Genomic DNA, 18,750 nt, shown 5'->3' with positions numbered 1-18,750 from the left:
TGTTATATACACACGCATATAAATTTCCCCTACAAGACAGTTAGCCCCTTGAGGATAGAAACCATGTTTTATTTATCTTTCTAATATAGTGCTTTTTACAGTGCCTGGGACTGTAAATAAATGTTGCTGAATAAATAAAAGTTGAATTTTCTCAAGGCTAGTAGGAAAAATCATTTTTGTTTTTCATGGGTTACTTCTCTGGAGATAAAAGTAGTTTAAACTTACTAATCAAATAACACGCTATGAATTATGCAGGAACAAGTCATCATTACTCCAATACTCCAGAAAGGAAAAGTAAAGAAAAATGTGTTATTTATTTGGTGTTTCACATTTAGCCATTGAGAACTAAGTTGTAGAAACTGGATCTCGTAGCTGACAATTTTGTACTTTATCCATTAGCTCAGGTTGTTCCTTTGAGCATCTCGCATTCTCTATAGGTAATGAAGTTTCTTTAGTACAATGTGCCTTGTACTGAGAAGGAATATGAATTCCATGCAGAATGGACCTGATTTCTTCCTTTCGTTTTATGTAATGACCATCAGCATTATTATTCCCTCAGTTTTCCCAGTTTGCCAGGAGATAATATGCTTTAGCAACTGTGAGAGAGCAGGAATGATGCCCCAGCTTTTAGGCAGTGTGTAAGCAAATGACTGTGTCCTCTGTGCTCCATTTCCCCTCTGTGAAAAAGAAAAGCATAATATTTAACAACATCACCAAGCTATTGTGAGGGTTAATTAGATTTAAAGGGGAAAGGAAGGCAAGCTGATTAGGCACTATTCAAATTCAAAGTGTCATTATTTTGTGTCTAAAAATAATCCTGATTTAGGAATAAAATTAATTTGGAAGCTCAATCTTTGGTAATCATCTTCCTATACTTAAAAAAAAAAAAGCCATAGTTTTTAATCAAAATCCCATTCTAAGCACAATTCAATGAAGTAAAATGGAGATCTGTGAATTTCCATTTATCTTTGAAAAAATACAGCCACAGTTCTATTTATTTCTTTTTTGTATCTTTCTTTTCTCTTCTTTCTTTTTTTAATGATACATTGTGTGTTGAAAAGTTTATTTTATGGAATGGAGTAATGTAAACAAATTTTGAACCTACGTTAATTTATTTTTGTTTCACATGAAACATCTGTGAAACATTTAAGTTGCCTCTCTAAAGAATCAATAATCAATGTTTTGTGATTGAAATAACTTTTCAGGTTATTTCTGCTAAATTCCATCTATGATTTTGTTCAAGAACTAGTCAGTTAAAGAAGATCTTAGTATTCCCCAAATTAAAAAAAAAAAACCCTGGGTATTTAACGCTAAGGCCAGGAAAAAACATCGTAGAAATAGTAATTGCCAAAATTAATATAACGGATTAATTAATTGTGAAAATCTTCATGAGACGTTAAAGTTGGTAGCTGAGAAAAATCTGGGTCAATATCTTCGGGGGAAAAAAAGAAAACATTCTTTAAAAAGGTAACGGTTGCTAATCCTGGGAAATTAGATCACATCTGTTAGGGAAAAATGTTGCAGTCAAGAGTTTTTGGTGAGTGAAGAGTTCTGGCTGCAAGGAAACTTTATCAATATACTTTTTTTAGAACTTTCCAGAGGAAAAGGATACTGTATAGTCCAGTTAGGAGAAACGTATTTCCTTTAGAGGAGCAGGAATAATTGTCTTGATTTTAATGGATACTCTGTTAACATTTCCCATAAGATTTACAAATACTCAGAATTTAGACTGTATACTCACCAAGCAAACTTCTGATTATTCATTCGATTTCCTCGGACCCTGGATACTGGGGATGGATGTACCCTGTGGGCAGATGAGAGTAAGTGAGTCACTGAAAAACCATACTCCCACTTGCAAATGAAAAACAATGGCATGTTTTATAAATAATCTCTTTTAGATTTGCTTAAAATCCCCCAGAACTTGGTCACCTCTTAGTAAATGACGCAATTAAATTCCCATACCTGCAAATCTGCAGTCCTTTTTTCCTTCTTAACTACCTTCAAAATACCAAGGGTTTGTTACAATGGTCACTGTGAAGACTCACAGAAGCAGGATCACCAGTGTTTACTGACTGATGTACTCATTCAGCCCAACAAAAAGTTGCTGAATGCGTAATCCTTGCTGGGTGTAAGAGTAGGTAAAAGTTATGTAAAGTATGGTGCCCTGCCCTCAAGGAGTCCTCTTGGTACCTGTTCCCACAAGGGGGGAACAAAGGGACAGTCTAAGTGCCCACTCCTTCAGTCAACTTTCAGATTTAAAAGCTTAGAAAGCACGACAACTTTATCCAGGTGTCCAGGGACAGACTCTGTGGGCATGGGGCAGGAAGGAAGGCGGAACAGGCACTTCTGGGAGAAAGGCCTTCTGGAGGTGACGCTGCACAGCCGGGCTCTGGGGAAGGCAAAGTCAATTCAAAACTTTAACCAGATGAAGGGAGGCGAAGAACATACTGCTTTACTTCAGGGACAGAATCACCCACGGAAAGTAGTTTCAAGCTTCCAGGAACTGCTAATCGCTCCCAATTAGAGGCTAGCTGCTACACCTGCGCCTCTTTGTGGGTCACCAACTGGCAAAACAACATGCCCTACTTCCTGCTTCCTTGTCGCCACCTTCCTGCTTTGGTCTATCTTTACCAGGACTCGTGAGATCTAGGCCATCTTTAAGCTTGTGTTATCTTCACTCTTTATGCTTCACGCATTACTCTTATTTACAAGATGCAAAAGAAAGAAAATGAGGATTCAAAACTGGTCTTAAAGTCCGGTTAGAACCAACAGCTCCACAGTTCATGAGAACTACAGTTTGCCTTAGTTACTCAGCAAGTGAAAATGGTTCCGAAACAGATGATACAGTTCCAGCCCTGCCGGAGGGCCCACTGCAGTCTTTCCCTAAACCCAGAGCCAGGCCGCACTTTGCACTCTGAAGGCTTATTTCTTCCAACATCGCTTATTAACATTCTTTTCCTCACAGCGCTTCTCAATGGCTGCTGCAGCTGAGCTGCTCAGCACAGATTTTCTGCTCGGCATGGGGGAGGGGGTGTTAATTATGCAGAAAGATGGAGAGAGTCCAGACAGCCCCTCTGGTGAACTGTCTCATTCAAGCACAGCCCACTTCCTGCTGTTTTGCAGCTACAAGGATCACCTGTTGGTCTTGGCATCCGGCCAAACTGGGGCCTAGCGGAAATGACAGACTCAGCTAGAAATGAAAGCCAGCTCATATTCCAGTACCCCAAATTGGACGGAGGAAAAAAAATGCAATAAAGATGCATAAGGATTATACAGAACGTAGCAAGACTAATTTTTTCCCCCTCTTTTCTTCTTTTATTTTTTTCTATCTGCTTGAATTGAGATATCCTCAAAATGGACATCTGAACTAAAAAATGTTTTCCCCAGTTAAAGCCTCCTGACCTAAGGGGAATGCAGGAAGTCCTCCGATCACTATATCTTCAATGGGGTATCAGAGTCCTGGCTGTTTAAATATAGTTTTAAGGAGTAATCAGCTCCCAAGACTCACAGTTCTTTAATCCACTCTATATCCTTTAAACATTTACCTTGTTCTCCCTCCCTAACCCTAGTAGTACAAAGAAACTATTTCATCGTGATAATTCAACCAGGTGAAGTTTAATGATAGACTGCTTATTCCATACATCGATGGAGAAAAGTGGGTCTGTTTAATCCATGATTACAATATTCTCCAGGTATTTGTATCTTTTAGGAAAATTTCCTTGATCTATAGATCAAATACTATAAATGGATAATTTCTATAATGGCTTAGCAGTTTTAGAAAAAGAATTACTTAGGAAAGTTTTAGGAAAAGAATTCCTGATTGTGTGTGTAGGACCAAATAATTATAAGGTTTCTTAAATTAAGAAGGTAAATCAAGGAAACTTTATTTTCCTTTGCAAAAGGAATACTGGTAACCTGGAGCTTACTTCATCTGCTAAAGTAGACCATAAGGCTTGTACTTCAGCTACCTCCCCCCAATTTTATTTCTTCAAAAGGATATGCAGTATTTTTGTGAGCTCCGTCTTTAAACTGTGACACTTTTTGCCATCTTCTTCTGCCTTCTTTCCACATATAACAGCCAGGCAGGTAGCAAAGTCAAAACTCCAGTAGGAGAAACCGCCACCTAATCTGCATGTCATGCATTATTCATGACCTCCTGATTCCTGCACCTGCATCTAGGCAGGAAGCTTGCAGGGAATGTTCATTATTCTTCTCTTAGCCTCACACAGGCTCCATTACTGCTAAGCCACTTTATTCTGTAACTAAGGGTTTCAGGCCTTAGTACTAACTGCTGGATGTGGAAAAGAAAAAAACACGCTATGTTGAAGAAAAGGGCAATCTTGGTTGTTGTGTAACATGTATTGAATCCTACAATGTGCTCTTCTGACACTGACAGTTTATGTCAGATGGAAATACTCGTATTTGGTGATTTACATTACATAGAAAGCAAGGGAGCTACACCGTTAAGGTCATGTGTACCAATTGTTCTATTTATATACACTTACTCATCTGGAGCAGAGAGCATGTTTATAGTTTTATCCAACACAGGCCTTAATTTAGCTTTCTTGCTAAGCGTGTGAGAACTTTTTAGATGTCTTAATACAAAAATGACTCGTCCTTCTTTGGCTATAAACACCAAAGAACCCGACCCTCAAATCTTGTATCTAAATGACTAACATTTATAAAATAGTTAATCAAGGGAATATGACCGCTCTTTTTCAATGTTTTCATGAACCGACCTGAATGTCACCTCCTAGTGGCTGGAGGTGGGATGTGAAACCTGGATCCCTAACACAAATTATCAACCACTAATGAATGCTGGGGAAGGATACTGGTCCCACCTCTACGATCTGTACCGCAGACAAGCAGTGACAACTTAAATGCAATCTCATCACCCCAGGTGGAACTAGGATGAAGTGGTTAAGAGTGAAAACTGTGTGATCAGCCTGCTTGGGATTGAATCCCAGCTCCACCATTTACCTGGTGTATTTGCGGGCAAGTTACTTAACCTCTCTGTGCCTCAGTTTCCTCATCTGTACAATGGAGGTAATACTGGTGCCCACCTCCTAGGGTGTGAAGTTTAAATCAGTTAATAGCCACAACATGTTTAGAACAGTGCTGAGTATACAGGAAGCAGTCAATACACATTAGCTATTATCACTAGCAGGGCTGATTGGATTAGAAAGGATGGGAAGATGGAACTGGAATATTCAGCTAATTCCAGGAACTGAGATTACAAATGTGCTCTACAGAGCCTGCAGTCTTAACTACTATGCTTACACAACTTTACTAAAGGTGAAGAAACAATAAAAAGAAATAAACACATGCAGAGTAAGATGAACCAAAAACTATGGTTTAGATGGTATGGCTTACTCTCGGGCATCTCGTTTTCCTGTTCTTTATTGGAAGACCTATCTTCTGTTCACTAAATTGGACAGTGTTCAGTTATTTCCCATTGAGAAATAAGACAGTAATCACAGCCATGCAAATTTACTCCCATTCACTCAGCCCTTACTATATGCCTGGCACCATGCTAAATAATTTAGACATTTCATCTTAATTTATCCTTTTATCATTATTGTCCACATTTTATCTTTGAGAATATAGGCTTAGAAAAGTTATGTAACTTGCCAGGACTGCACAGCTAGTGAAGAGCAAAGTCGGAACTTGAACAGAGGATGATATAAAATTATCATCCAACACTTACATACTTATATATATGCTCTCTGCCTTAGCCCAGAGGATGCAATAAAATGAATTAGCACTCGGGGCTTTAATGGGAGATTAAGCATTTATTTAAGCCCAATTGAACATTCTATAATCAGTAGATGTAAAGTGGAAATCATGGTTTTCTTGGACTAAAATTGGCACTGGCCTAAATGTTAAGCATGTGAGTACTTATAAGAAATACAGTCATAGTAATATACTTTGTTCTCTAATTGTTTACAAAAATCTCTTATATTAGCATTTCTATCTAAATACATAATGTACATGTACATTTTAGAAGGTAGAAATTAATTCTGGTTACATCCATACTTCCTCTAGAACCCAATCCAATCCAGTTTGTGTCCACACCCCTCTGATGAAGCCACAAGAGTCTCCATGTTGTCGAAGCCAATGGCTAATTCTCCGTCCTCAAATTCTCAGCAGCAATTGACAAAATGGATCACTCCATCGTGAAACGTAACAGCATTCTTCACTCAGCATCAATGACATTCTTCTGGCTTTCCACATCTCTTTCTCCTTTTTTTGAACTTCCTCCTCTCATTCTTTCCAACTCTAAATGTTGACACGACCTCAGGGCCACTTTCCTATGATCTCTCTCCCCTAGTTACACTCACTTTCTAGCTGAAAGAGTCTCCAATATCGCTGCCCTCACAACCTTTCCACCCACATAATCAGGACTCCTGAACTTCTATCTCCAGCTCTAGATCATCTCTGAATACCAGATTCAGGCTTCTCAATCCCAATCTTTCTCTGAGGAAAAAAAAAAGTGTTCCTTCCTGTATCTCCTCAATCTCTAAAATGGCGGCATTATTCACTCAGTTGCTCAGGCCCAAAACCTTGGGATAGCGCTTCAGTCTTCCTGTACCCTCATGCCCCGTGTGTTAGAGAGGCTGTTTAGTACTGAGAAAAATCAGAAGAAACTATTATTTCAGACCAAGAAAATCCTTCATAGAGAACATTACTCATCTAGTAAGATTAGATATTTTATATCAAGATTAGAAATGATGTACAAATGTTTTCTACTCCTAAATATAATTTTTCTGTTATCTAATAAAATTATTAACCCTTTCTTATCATCTATAAATTGTGCCAATTATTCAAATTAATACATACTTTACCAACTCAGTTTACTACATGTGTTGAAGAAAAGATTAATCTAGGAATAATTCCACAATTATTAAATATCAGAATTTTCCTATGCAGAATCATATGAAAGATAGTTTAACAATAATTTTTGGTATTGCTTCCTCCTTACACACAGTTGTATTAAATATAAGTTCTCATGATTATTAAAGTTAGTCCAGATATTATTTTAATATAAATACAACACATGTGACCAAATAAAAATGAGTGTGATATCAATATTTAAATTGTGGGCCCTTTTTATTTTCAGGTTTTTATCAAGCCAGTGATTAGATGACCATTAGAAATGCCATATATTTTTTAAAAGTTCCTTTTTCTTCCCTCTTCATAATTATCTTTTTCTCTCATGAAAAGCCATTTATGTTATTTTTAGAAGAGTGGGCTGAATTTAAATACCATACAGAATTAATGTTGTGATCATTTTTTCACTGTTTACTATAATTCTTATTATAATGCCACAGACATTAGATTAAACTGTGTAAAAAACATAGCGTTTTGAAGGGAACATTTATTTCTGATATACATCAACAGAATGTGGAATTTTAAAAAGAGAGCATTTGGTGCACAATTATATTAATTAATCCTGGCCCCATCTTCCACCATGCCCACTTGCTCTCTCTGGGGCAGTGATACTGGATGTTCTCCTTCCTTCCTTCTCACCTGATTACACTCATGCTCAACTCTAGGTACCATCCTCACCCTCCAAATCCAGTTCAACTTTCTCTTAGTTCTCACAGCATGGGGTACTTAGCATGTGTTAGCTGAAGATTACATTTGTTAGTATGTTTACTTTATTTTGTCTGTCTCTCCAACTAGATAGTATGCTTCAAGGGAGCAAGGACATTTTTCTCTTTTTTCTCATTGTCATATCTCCACTCCCTGGTACAAAATGGGCACTCAATAAATAGCTGTTGTATGATTAGCTTGATTTTCATATTAAACTATGACTTCTAGAACAGGTAGCAATGGCCCTAAGTCATTATTGCTTCCTTAGAGGTTAGCACAATGCACAGTCCACAGCAGGTATATGATAAATATTTGTTAAGCAATGAGACATAGAAAAAAATAAAAAGTTTTAGGTTTAGAAATTTGAGTTATTTCACTGAATTACTTACTGAACACCCCCAGAGCACCTACACACCAATAATTGTGAATAATTATCAATATTAATTCAATGCAACAAACTTCACTCAATAGCTACTATGCACGAGGTCTTGCATTGTGAATCAGATAGGATCCCTGCCCTCAGGCAGCTTATAGTCTAGTTGAGATAAACAGGCAGTAACGATCATAAAGTAGGGTAGGAAAATTAGAAGAGACTTCAAATTTTCCACATGAAATTTTCATGAAAGTGAAGAAGCGGCTAGAATGAATTCAAACTGCGAAATACCAGAGAAGGTTTTGAGGAGGAGGAGACCTTTAGGCTAGGACGTGAAGGATAAGTATAATTTTCAGAGACAGAATTGAATAATGGCAGGAAAGCACTCCAAGAAGAGGAACTAAATTAGTCACCTAAATATGAAAGAGAACTGAAGGTGTGAAGTGAATAATATGGTATGGCCAGAGGGGAAGTTTCTTAGAAACATTTGGGGAAGATAAGGTAGAATATTAAGACAGAACTATAATACAGATTAATAAATAAATGTTGCACTAAGGAGTCAGGAACTGGGGCATGGGGCATGGGGCTGTGGAACAAGGTCAATCTTTCCTCTACCACTTGGAGGGAGGGAGAGAGAGAGGGAGAGAGATCTCCTTTGTATCTTTTATTATATTTTATATTTTATTATCTTTTATATATAAGGGATATATATTTTATTATTTGTTATTTTATTATTTTTTATATATGTTTTATTTAAACATGTATTATATACCTATTATTTATTCATTAATTCAAACACTAACTGAATATCTCCTTGTGCCAGGCACTGTTCTAGGCTCTGAAGTGTGCTCCAGGCTTCTAAGTGCTGTGAAGCATGTTAGGGAAGGGGATACTATATTGACTAAAATGTGGTTCCTGACTCCAGGAAGCCTGCGCTACAACGTGAGTTTAGACAAACAACTGGCCACCATAGTGCCATGTGGTGACCAGCCACAGGAGCAGACACGTGGCCATGGGGGCATCTCCATTAAGCTTTGAAGTAGACACAGGAGTTTCCCTAGGAATAAGTGAGGTACATTTTAAAGGATAAATTTCTCAGATGTAGAAGAGCAAGGAGAATCCCAGAGATCCGAAAAGGCACGGAAGGTGGAGACATGTCCAACAGCAAAACCGCAAACTGATAAAGACGACAGAGTGAAGGGTTTAATCCAGCAGGCCTGGAGGGGCAGGGGATTATGGATCTTGTATATTGTGCTAAGCATTTTAGGCAAATGGAGTTAAAGGACAACCACCTAGGATTTTAAGACTGGACCCAGCACAGTCAGGTCTATGTACTAGAGAAATCACCTGGGCAGCAGTGCAGACGTGGGTTGAGGGAATGCAAGGCACAGGAGACTGTGGGAGGCTCCCGCGACAGTGTCACAAAGCGAGGTCTGGATGGCCGCAGTGGGAATGGTGGCCGGTGGAGGGAGGAGCGAGAGATGGGTTGACACCCGATCGATGAGGAGTTATCCCAGGGACCTGGCATAAGTATATGTGAGGTGTGGGGGCAAGGCAGAATTAAGGTAACAGTTTTCAGATAACACCCAAGGTTCTGATGTGGGTGATCAGAGGGGCTAATATAGGGAATAAAGAAGAAGGATCATGTTTTGGGATTAAAAAAAAAAATCCAGTGAGTTTCTGACTGCCAGGTGTATACACAGGTCTGGGGTTCAGCAGAGAATTCTGAGAAGAGAGTTGGAGACTGGAACATCCTCAGCATGTAAGTTGTCAGTGAGCCCTGAGCGTCATGAAAGGCAGAATTTAAGTGAGAAGACCACCAGACCAGGGCCAGGACCCCTGAGAACATGATATCTTCTTGGGTGACTTTAACCCTCTCTTCCTATTCATTCAGAGAACACCAGAGATCCCCACTGGTTGATGCAAAGTTGGAGTTTCATGACTCAGTTTAGGCTCATATGATCTCATAAGCAGCATTAAGAGAGATAAGAGATCTTCTCTACCCTTCCTCTGATGCCAGAAAAGCCAAAAACAATCTGTTTTTCCTTCAGTGTTGCTCTGAGCAGTCAACGGCACCAATATCAATTCTGTCAAACAACCTGGAAAGCCAGGAGTTGTCCTGGACTAAACTTCCTTCCCTGTGTCAACCCACCATCCGACTTGGCTATGACGCTATCTCCATTCTATCCATGTTCCATCTCCACACTTACCAACCTATTTTGACCCATCCCTCTCTTACCTGCACTATCCCAAACACCTCCTCCCCCAATCCATTTTATGCATTATTTGTAAAAGACAAATTTGTCTTCTGGCTCCACTGTCAGTTTGGTGGCTTCCACGGCTCTTGAGATAGACCCAAATCTCAGCATGGCCTGAATGCCTATTACCTGGCCACTGCTCACCTCTCCAGCTTCACTTTGCTACACGTTCCCTTCCGCTTTCTGTTTCTCACTCTTGGTTCAGTGCCTTTGCACATGCTGGCTTTTTATTCACAGCCCCTCGACTGGTCCCAGCCTCCCCCACTAGTTAACTCCTACTCATTTGTCAGCTCCTCAGCTCAAATATCCCTTCACTTTCCCCAACTCACCAAACCAGTTCATGTCCCTATCTTACAGAGACTCATCAGTCCCTGCATTTGTCCTTCGTAGCATTTATCAAGCTTACAAATAAAAATGATTATCGGGTAAGAAGTAGGAACTATTTCTCCTTAGCTCACTACAAATGCTCAGTACTAGGCCCTAAGTCTGGCACGAAGCAGGCATATATTAAATATTGTTCCATAAAGAAAAAGAGATGATGAGAACTCGTAATAGTCATCTAATTTTCCTGAAGATTTGTTCTTGCAATAATCTGGAAGAATAAATAACATGTGCATGTATGTATATATATATATATATAAATACATACGTATGCATTATGTATTAAAAAGATAAAGTACAAAGTAGAAGAGAGGGCGAGTGAAAAGTGATGTGACCTAAGAAAAGCTTTGTCCCTAGAAGAGATGGGTTCTTTGAATTCCCATCAGCCCACATCTGGCACCATCTATGCACAGGAACCACCCAAGCCAGAACGTCAGGGCAGAGGCATCCATCACTTCCTCAGCTCTGGATAAATCAGTGGACACTGCGGAAAAACTGGTGAAATCCGGATGAGGTCTGTAGTTTTGAAAATTGTTGAACTGGCAGGGTTGGGTTTTTGAAAGAGAAATGTTGTCCTGGTTCTTTGGCTGATTGCCTGGAAGAACTTCAAGCAGGGCTGGTGTGACAGGGTGAACACAAACAGGAAGCAATTGGACACCAACAGCTTTCACTGCAGAAAAGGAAGAAAGAAGCAAGCTACACAAAGTGAAGCTGCATTCCAGAGAGAGGAACAGGTCTCCACGAGTGGAGAAAGATGTTAAGGACTTCCAGGTGGTTTCCTTTTATTGGTCTCGTTCAGGAGAAGGCTTATGGGAGGTGTAGGATGTTACCAGATGATTGATATACATGATTGTCAGGTGTTCTGTGTTTTCCTGCAGTCCCGTCCTCTGATTGGTCCCCGGCTTCTCCACCCCTACAAACCTCCCTCCTGGCCTGTATCTGCCACCTGCAGATTTGATTCCTGCCTAACAGAACCAATGATAATTTCTTGATTTGGATAATTCTACTAAGATGATATACGATATTACCATTAGAAAAATTGGGTGACAGGTGTAAGTGAACTCTCCAAAGTACTTTTGCAACTTTTAAGTTCTAAAGTTGTTTCAAAATAAAACAACTGTTCAAGTGTCCTGTCTTTGCTGGGATAAGAATATAAGCAATATAGATCTTTTAGGAACTGATTTTTCCCTGTTTTATTTAGTGATAGATTTTTCACTATTTTCAATAGTTATTATCAATAACATTAATTCTGTTTACAAACATAGTATATTTGTGTGTGTTTGTGTCTGCCCAAATATATAAATATATACATATTAATATATACATTCTCACTGTTTTTTTTGAAGTAAATAAACATCGATTCTACTATTTTCACTTTCATGGTTTTTGCATGCACTGGGTACCAAATTACTAATAAAAGGTATGCTGAAGAGTGGTAAAAAGAAAGGAGTAAAAGAAGAAGAAATATCATTTTAGGAGGTTAATAAAAACAATGCTATGGTGAGAGCTTTTGGGGGAAAATTTAGATTATGTCTACAGAGCAATACAATCTATATTTTGGAACTGACATTTATCTATATAACAAAGATCGATTCCAAATTCTTGTTTTGACCTGAGATACTCTGATCATTGCTTCCATTGTTCACTTGACTTTGTATGTATATACAGCCAATATGGTGTTTCCTAGTGTTCAGTATATGGCGCATTAAGTTTCTAGTTCTTTATTACATGAACTGAAATACTTTGAGTTAGACATTAGTGTGGACTGACTTGGAGAAAGTTCATGAATTGGCAGACATTCTGATTGGCAATTATTCTACTAGTTCCACGGGTAACACCTTTTATTTGGTGAGCTCTGTTGAGAAAGAAAAGTAGTCAAGAAATTACTTCAAATGCCTTTGCTGCCTCTGGCTGTATTAATTTTGAGATGCCTCATGTAGGCTATAAAAGAGGCAAAGTTAAAGTATGTAATATAGGTATTTTGTCTTCCCAAATTGGACCTATAATATACATACTTTCAAGAAGGTGTTATAGCTCACTAAACTGTACCATTTTTCGTTTGAATAGGAAAAAATTTTACATCATTTGGTTCACAGGCATAATGAAAATGGCATTAACTAGATTTTAAAGATGATAAGCCATCTCTAAAAAAATATATAGCTTACCATTCACTTCAATAAAATTTTAAATGTTAGAAACCCCCCAATCTGGTAATTAAACATAACCATTATCTTTAATTATTTTAAATAACATATTTAAATGTATTTAAAAGAAATGGATTTATGTATCTGTGTGAGAGTATATGTGTATATAAATACTGATTTGTTTTTAAGTGGACACCAAATAAATCAAAGGGAATGGTATCCAAGAGATGGATTCAGTACTGAACCACAGAGCAGGCCTATCTACAACAGCTGTAGTGGTAGTTCTCTCACTGCCAAGACTGACGGCCAAGAGGTTGGGAGAACTTCAAGGCAAAGGAGCCAGGACCTGACCCACCAGCTTGTACACAAGACACTTTATTTCAGAACTTGGCATCTGAAGGTAAGAACTGCCAAACACATCAATCAGTACCCACCGGGCTGAAGGTTCTTGTGGAGATTGGCACAGAGTTTATGAAGTATTACATGCTAGCCCACCAATAGGACTGGCCAAATAGCAATGTGCCCACCATACAAGCACTTCCAAAATGCACCAGGACCCCAACAATTGACCAACATTCTTTATACTAGTCACATTCACATTCACCATTCCCTCCTCCGCCCCACTTCCAGCGACTGGTATTTTGTTTCTAGTACTTCATGTAGCACAGGCCAAAGAGGGTTTAAGGTTTATCCTGCAGAAACACATATTAGCTATTATTGTATTCACAAAATAGCCAAATCAAAGCACATCTGGTTTAGTTGTTTTGATTGTGTTTAATATGGATCACTACATCATTGTTCTGGTTGCTTATGAAGCACTCTACCGTTACCATTGGAAAAAAAAAAAGAAAGACAGGAAAGAATTAATTAAAATGTATTAGGCACTATTATGTTCAATGCACCTGCCAATCAATTTACGTAACATTCAAGTAATCTAATATAGCCTCTCACCTTAAAAAAGACAACAGTCCAACTGGGTGAGTATACATTAGCACCCAAAAGGTTAAACAATAACAATGTAAGAGTAAGAACGCCCAGTTCTCCAAAAAGAGGAGTTGTTGCAAGGCAGTAAATAACAAAACAATAAAGAGACAATGGAAACACTGATTACACTTCAAAAGGTCAGAGGAGAGAAAAATTCCTTCTGTCTAATGGTGTGAAATTTGGGCCGGGTCTCCTAAGAGGTAACTTTCGCACAGGCTCGGAGAGGCAGCCAGGTGTGCAGGTGAAGAACGAACCATAGGCAAAAAGAGAGGGAAGGCGGAGGAGCTCATGTGTGAGGGTGTGGCCCAGAAGGTAGAATGTCTTTGATGATGGCCGTTGATGCTTTGGGATTTTTCTCTCTGGAAAGGGAATGTGGAAGACTGTACTTCAGAGGAATGATGTAGAAAGCAGCATCACAGAAGAATTTCACGGCAAGTGGCATACAGAATGACTGGGAATGAAGATGACTAATATCTAGATAATCTTTCCCTTTCTTCCTCCCTCTCCCACTTCTCCCTTTCCATTTCTTAAGAAAATAGAAGTCAACATTTTGTATGTTCGGTGGAAGGAGCCAACTGAAAAGGACAGCCTGAAAATGCTTCGGAGGGGAAAACGGAGTGACAAATCCAAGGGGTGCAGAGTGGGCACGACTGTGCTCCAGGACACACACATATATTTTCTTAAAGCCAGAGCTCTCCGTGAACTTTGTACTGTGCTAAGAGTTTTCCTGGATGGTTTCACCGAGCAACAACCTATAATATCATCATTCCCACTTTGCAAATGAGAAAGGCAAGCTTAGAGAGGTCATATACCTAACCCAAGGTCACACACAGGGTTGAAACTCAAGTCTAGGCCTGACGGACTCCCACACCACACTCTGGAACAACATCCTACTTTATTTCATGAGAAAAGAAGCAATTTCATTTTAAAAATGTTAAGTAGAGATAAGCTAAAATGATAGAGTATATAGCAAAATTTAGATATTTACAGTTTCATGTTTGCCAGTGTTGCTTGCAGTTGAGAATTACATTTATAAACAGTCATAGACTAGTCTGGGCTCTTTAAATGATCATCTAATTTGTATATCGATATACTGCTCATAATATACATATTAGTCTGCATATATGTGGTATAATAATAAATATATATATATGTATTTATATACATATAAGGACCAATATATATATATTTGGTCCTTGCCCTGGTTCCTGGCACAGAGCTCCTAAAACCTTTGGAATTTCTTAAATGATTGAAATGTCTTTTGCTATTCAGAATAAGCCTTCTCCTTGGAACATACCTTAGTTTACATTAATGAGATGACAAGTGGTGGGGCCCCTAGACAGTTTCTAGATGGCAGCTGGTCACCAGAGAGAGGGAGAGAGACAGAATTTTCAGCCTCACCCTCCAACTGCTGGGGAGGGGGTAGGGGCTGGAGAGTGAGTTCAATCACCAGTCACTGATGATTCAATTAATCGTGCCCATGTAATAACACCTCAGTAAGGCCCCCTAAAGGACAGGGTTTGGAGAGCTAACAGGTTGGGGAATACATCCCTGTGCTGGGAGGGTAGAGCACCCAGAGGGAGTATGGAAACGCAGGGTCTCCCTCTCATACCTAGGTTATCCTATGCATTTCTTCCATTTGGCTATTCCTTAGTTGTATCCTTCATAAGAAATTGGTAATCACAATAAGGTACTTTTCTAAGTTCTGCAAGAGATTCTAGCCAATTATTGAACTTCAGTGTGGTTTATGGAAATTTCCCACCTTGTAGTTGGCCAAGCAGAAGTGTGAATAGCTTGGGGACCCCATCTGTGGCTGGCATTTGAAGTGGTAGCAACCTTGGGGGACAGAGCCCTTGACCTGTGGGGCCTGCACTAACTCTGGGTAGTTAGTGTTAGAATTGAATTGAATTTTTGGATACCTCACTGGTGTTGGGGAATTAGAGAATTGGCTATTGTTTGCAAAAATGACCACATAGTATATTATTCAAATCACTGGTATACCGAGCTTTTCTGATACTTATATTTCCTCTTTGATCTGACCAAACATGAGAATAATGCACATAACACCATCATCAACATGCAAGATTATGATTTTTGAGGTCTGTAAATTAATCTCTATACATACCTCATTTTACTGCATGTCTACATGACATTTTGGTAATTCTTGCAGTATTTAAAAATTTTATTATATCTGTTATGGTGATCTGTGATCAGTAACGTTTTATGTTACTATTGTAATTGTTTTGGGGTACCATGAACCATGCCCATATAAGACAGTGAACTTAACTGATAAATGTTATATACGTTCTGACTACTCCACTGACCAGCCATTTCCCCATCTCTCTCCATCTCCTCGGCCCTATTTGGGAGACACAATAGTATTGAAATTAAGCTAATTAATACACCTACAATGGCCTTTGAGTGTTCATGTGAAAGGAAGAGACACATCTTTTATTTTAAACCAAAAGCTAGAAATGAGTAAGCTTAGAAAGGAAGGCATGTTGAAAGCCCAGACAGGCTGAATACTGGGCCTCTTGCTCCGAATTGTTGGCCAAGTTGTGAATGCAAAAAAAAAAAAAAAGTTTTTGAAGGAAATTAAAAGTGCTACTCTGCACTCAGAGGTCCCATGTTTCTTTTCCAACCCAGCCCTGTATCGGACACCACGTGCAAGGCAACATGATGTCCATTTTGCCTTGTCAGTCCTCACTGTCGTAGTTAGTGCTTATGACTTTTTTCGCCTGGTAATCTGTTGATGTAAATATACTGCCAAAGCTTTGCAATGGCATGCATAAGTATAAACCTTCCCTCTAAAATATTGCCTCAATTCAGCAGGAAGTAGCTCTGTGGTTATGTTGCCCCTCCTCCCATAGATATGGAAGGGTAATATTAACAGGGGAGAATATATAACAGAAGAAATAACTTGAAAAAAAATGGCAAAAATGTTTTATGTCTCTTTAAAACAACTCCCACTGCTTTTGGAGAACTAGGAAGTGCATACCTGTCTCAGGCCAGTGGTTGGGAGGGGCAGGGGAATGTCCCTTTGTACTATGTGCCACAGGAGATGGGATTAACCTGGGCAGAGGTCACGAGATTGTCTTAGCCAAAGATGAGATTGATCAGAACCTTTAAAAGCTCTGTACTTCTGCTCAGAAGCAGGACATTGGTACTTTAAGATGGGAGTCTGACAACCTCCTCATTTGCTGGCAAATTAATAAACTTCTCTTTCCTTTTCCTCAAAAAGAAGTGCTACTCTAGTGAATACACAAATGATAAGAAAGGGAAACTGCATTATTGCCAATATGGAGAAAGTCTGAGTGTATCTGAATAGAAGATCAAACCCAAAGCAAAGCCTTAACTTTTCCGTTTTATGAAGGTTAAGAGAGGTGAGGAAGCTGCAGAAGAAAAGCTGGAAGTTATCAGAGGTTGGTTCAGGAGGTTTAAGGACCGACGCCGTCTCCATAACATAAAAACACAAGATGAAGCAGTAAATCCTGATGTAGAAGCTGCGACAAGTCATCCAGAAGGTCTAAGATCACTGATGAGGTGGCTACACTAAACAACAGATTTTTATCATAGATGAAATATCTTTCTGTTGTAAGAAGATGCCATCTAGGACTTTCATAGCTAGAGAGAAGTAGTCAATGCTTGGCTTCAAAGCTTCAAAGGACAGGCTGACTCTCTTGCTAGGGGAAAATGCAGCTGGTAACTTTAAATTGAAGCAAATGCTCATATACCATTCTGAAAATCCTAGGGCCTTTAAGAATTGTGCTAAATTGACTCTGCCTGTGCTCTATAAATGGAACAAGGCCTGGATGACAGCACATCTGTTTACAGCACAATTTACTGAATATTTGCAGCCCAATGTTGAGACCTACTGTTCAGAAAATAAGATTCCTTGCAAAGTATTACTGCTCACTGACAATGAGCCCGGTCACTCAAGAGCTCTGATGAAGATGTACAAGGAGAGAGATTAATGTGGTGTTCATGCCTACCAACACGACATCCATTCTGCAGCCCTTGGATCAAGAAGTCATTTCAACTTTCAAGTCTTATTTAAGAAATACATTTCATAAGGCTATGGCTGCCATAGATAGTGATTCTTCTAACGGATCTGAGCAAAGTAAAATAAAAACCTTCTGGAAAAAACTGGCCATTTTACATGCCATTCAGAACATTTGCAATTTGTCGGAGAAGGTTAAAATGTTAACATTAACAGGAGTTTGGGAGAAGTTGATTTCAACCCTCATGGATGACTTGAAGAGATTCAAGAGCTCAGTGGAAGAAGGAACTGCAGATGTGACGGAAACAGCAAAAGAATTAGCATTAGAAGTGGAGCCTGAATATGTGACCAAATTGCTATTAATATAATTTCATGATAAAACTTGAATTGATGAGGAGTTACTTCTTACGGATGAGCAAAGAAAGTAATTTCTTGCGATGGCATCTACTCTTGGTGAAGATCCTGTGAACGCTGCTGAAATGACAACGAAGGATTTAGGATATTATAGAAATGTAGTTGATAACGCGGCAGCAGGGTTGAGAGGATTGACTCCAATTTTGAAAGTAGTTCTACTGTGGGTAAAATGCTATCAACACCATTTCATGCCACTAAGAAATCGTTCACAAAAGAAAGAGTCAATCACTGCGGCAAACTTCATGGTCGTCCTATTTTAAGAAATTGTCGCAGCCACCCCAACCTTCAGCAACCACCACCCTGATCAGTCAGTGACAATCAGCAATGACTCACTGACGGCTCATTTCTTAGCAGTAAAGTATTTTAAAATTAAAGTATGTAAATTGTTTTTTAGATATAATACTATTGCACAATTAACGAGCTACAATACAGTGTAAATATAACTTTTATATGCAACTGGGAAACCAAAAAATTCGTGTGATTCCCTTTATTGCAATATTTGCTTTATTGTGGTGATCTGGAACTGAACCCGCAATCTCTCTGAGGTATGCCAGTACTAAAATTCCTGTAAATTTTTTGTTGGACCTATTCTCCCTCAAT

General features: G+C 38.9%; 1 pseudogene; it reads right to left on the bottom strand.

The window, feature by feature from the left end:
* LOC105808503 overlaps positions 1 to 18,750 on the bottom strand; it is a 119,953-nt pseudogene that overhangs the window by 67,728 nt on the left and 33,475 nt on the right.

This window comes from Propithecus coquereli, unplaced genomic scaffold (assembly GCF_000956105.1).
Source record: "Propithecus coquereli isolate 6110/MARCELLA unplaced genomic scaffold, Pcoq_1.0 Scaffold176, whole genome shotgun sequence".
NCBI classification, from domain to species: domain Eukaryota; kingdom Metazoa; phylum Chordata; class Mammalia; order Primates; family Indriidae; genus Propithecus; species Propithecus coquereli.
This window is presented reverse-complemented; position numbering and strand designations above follow the sequence as displayed.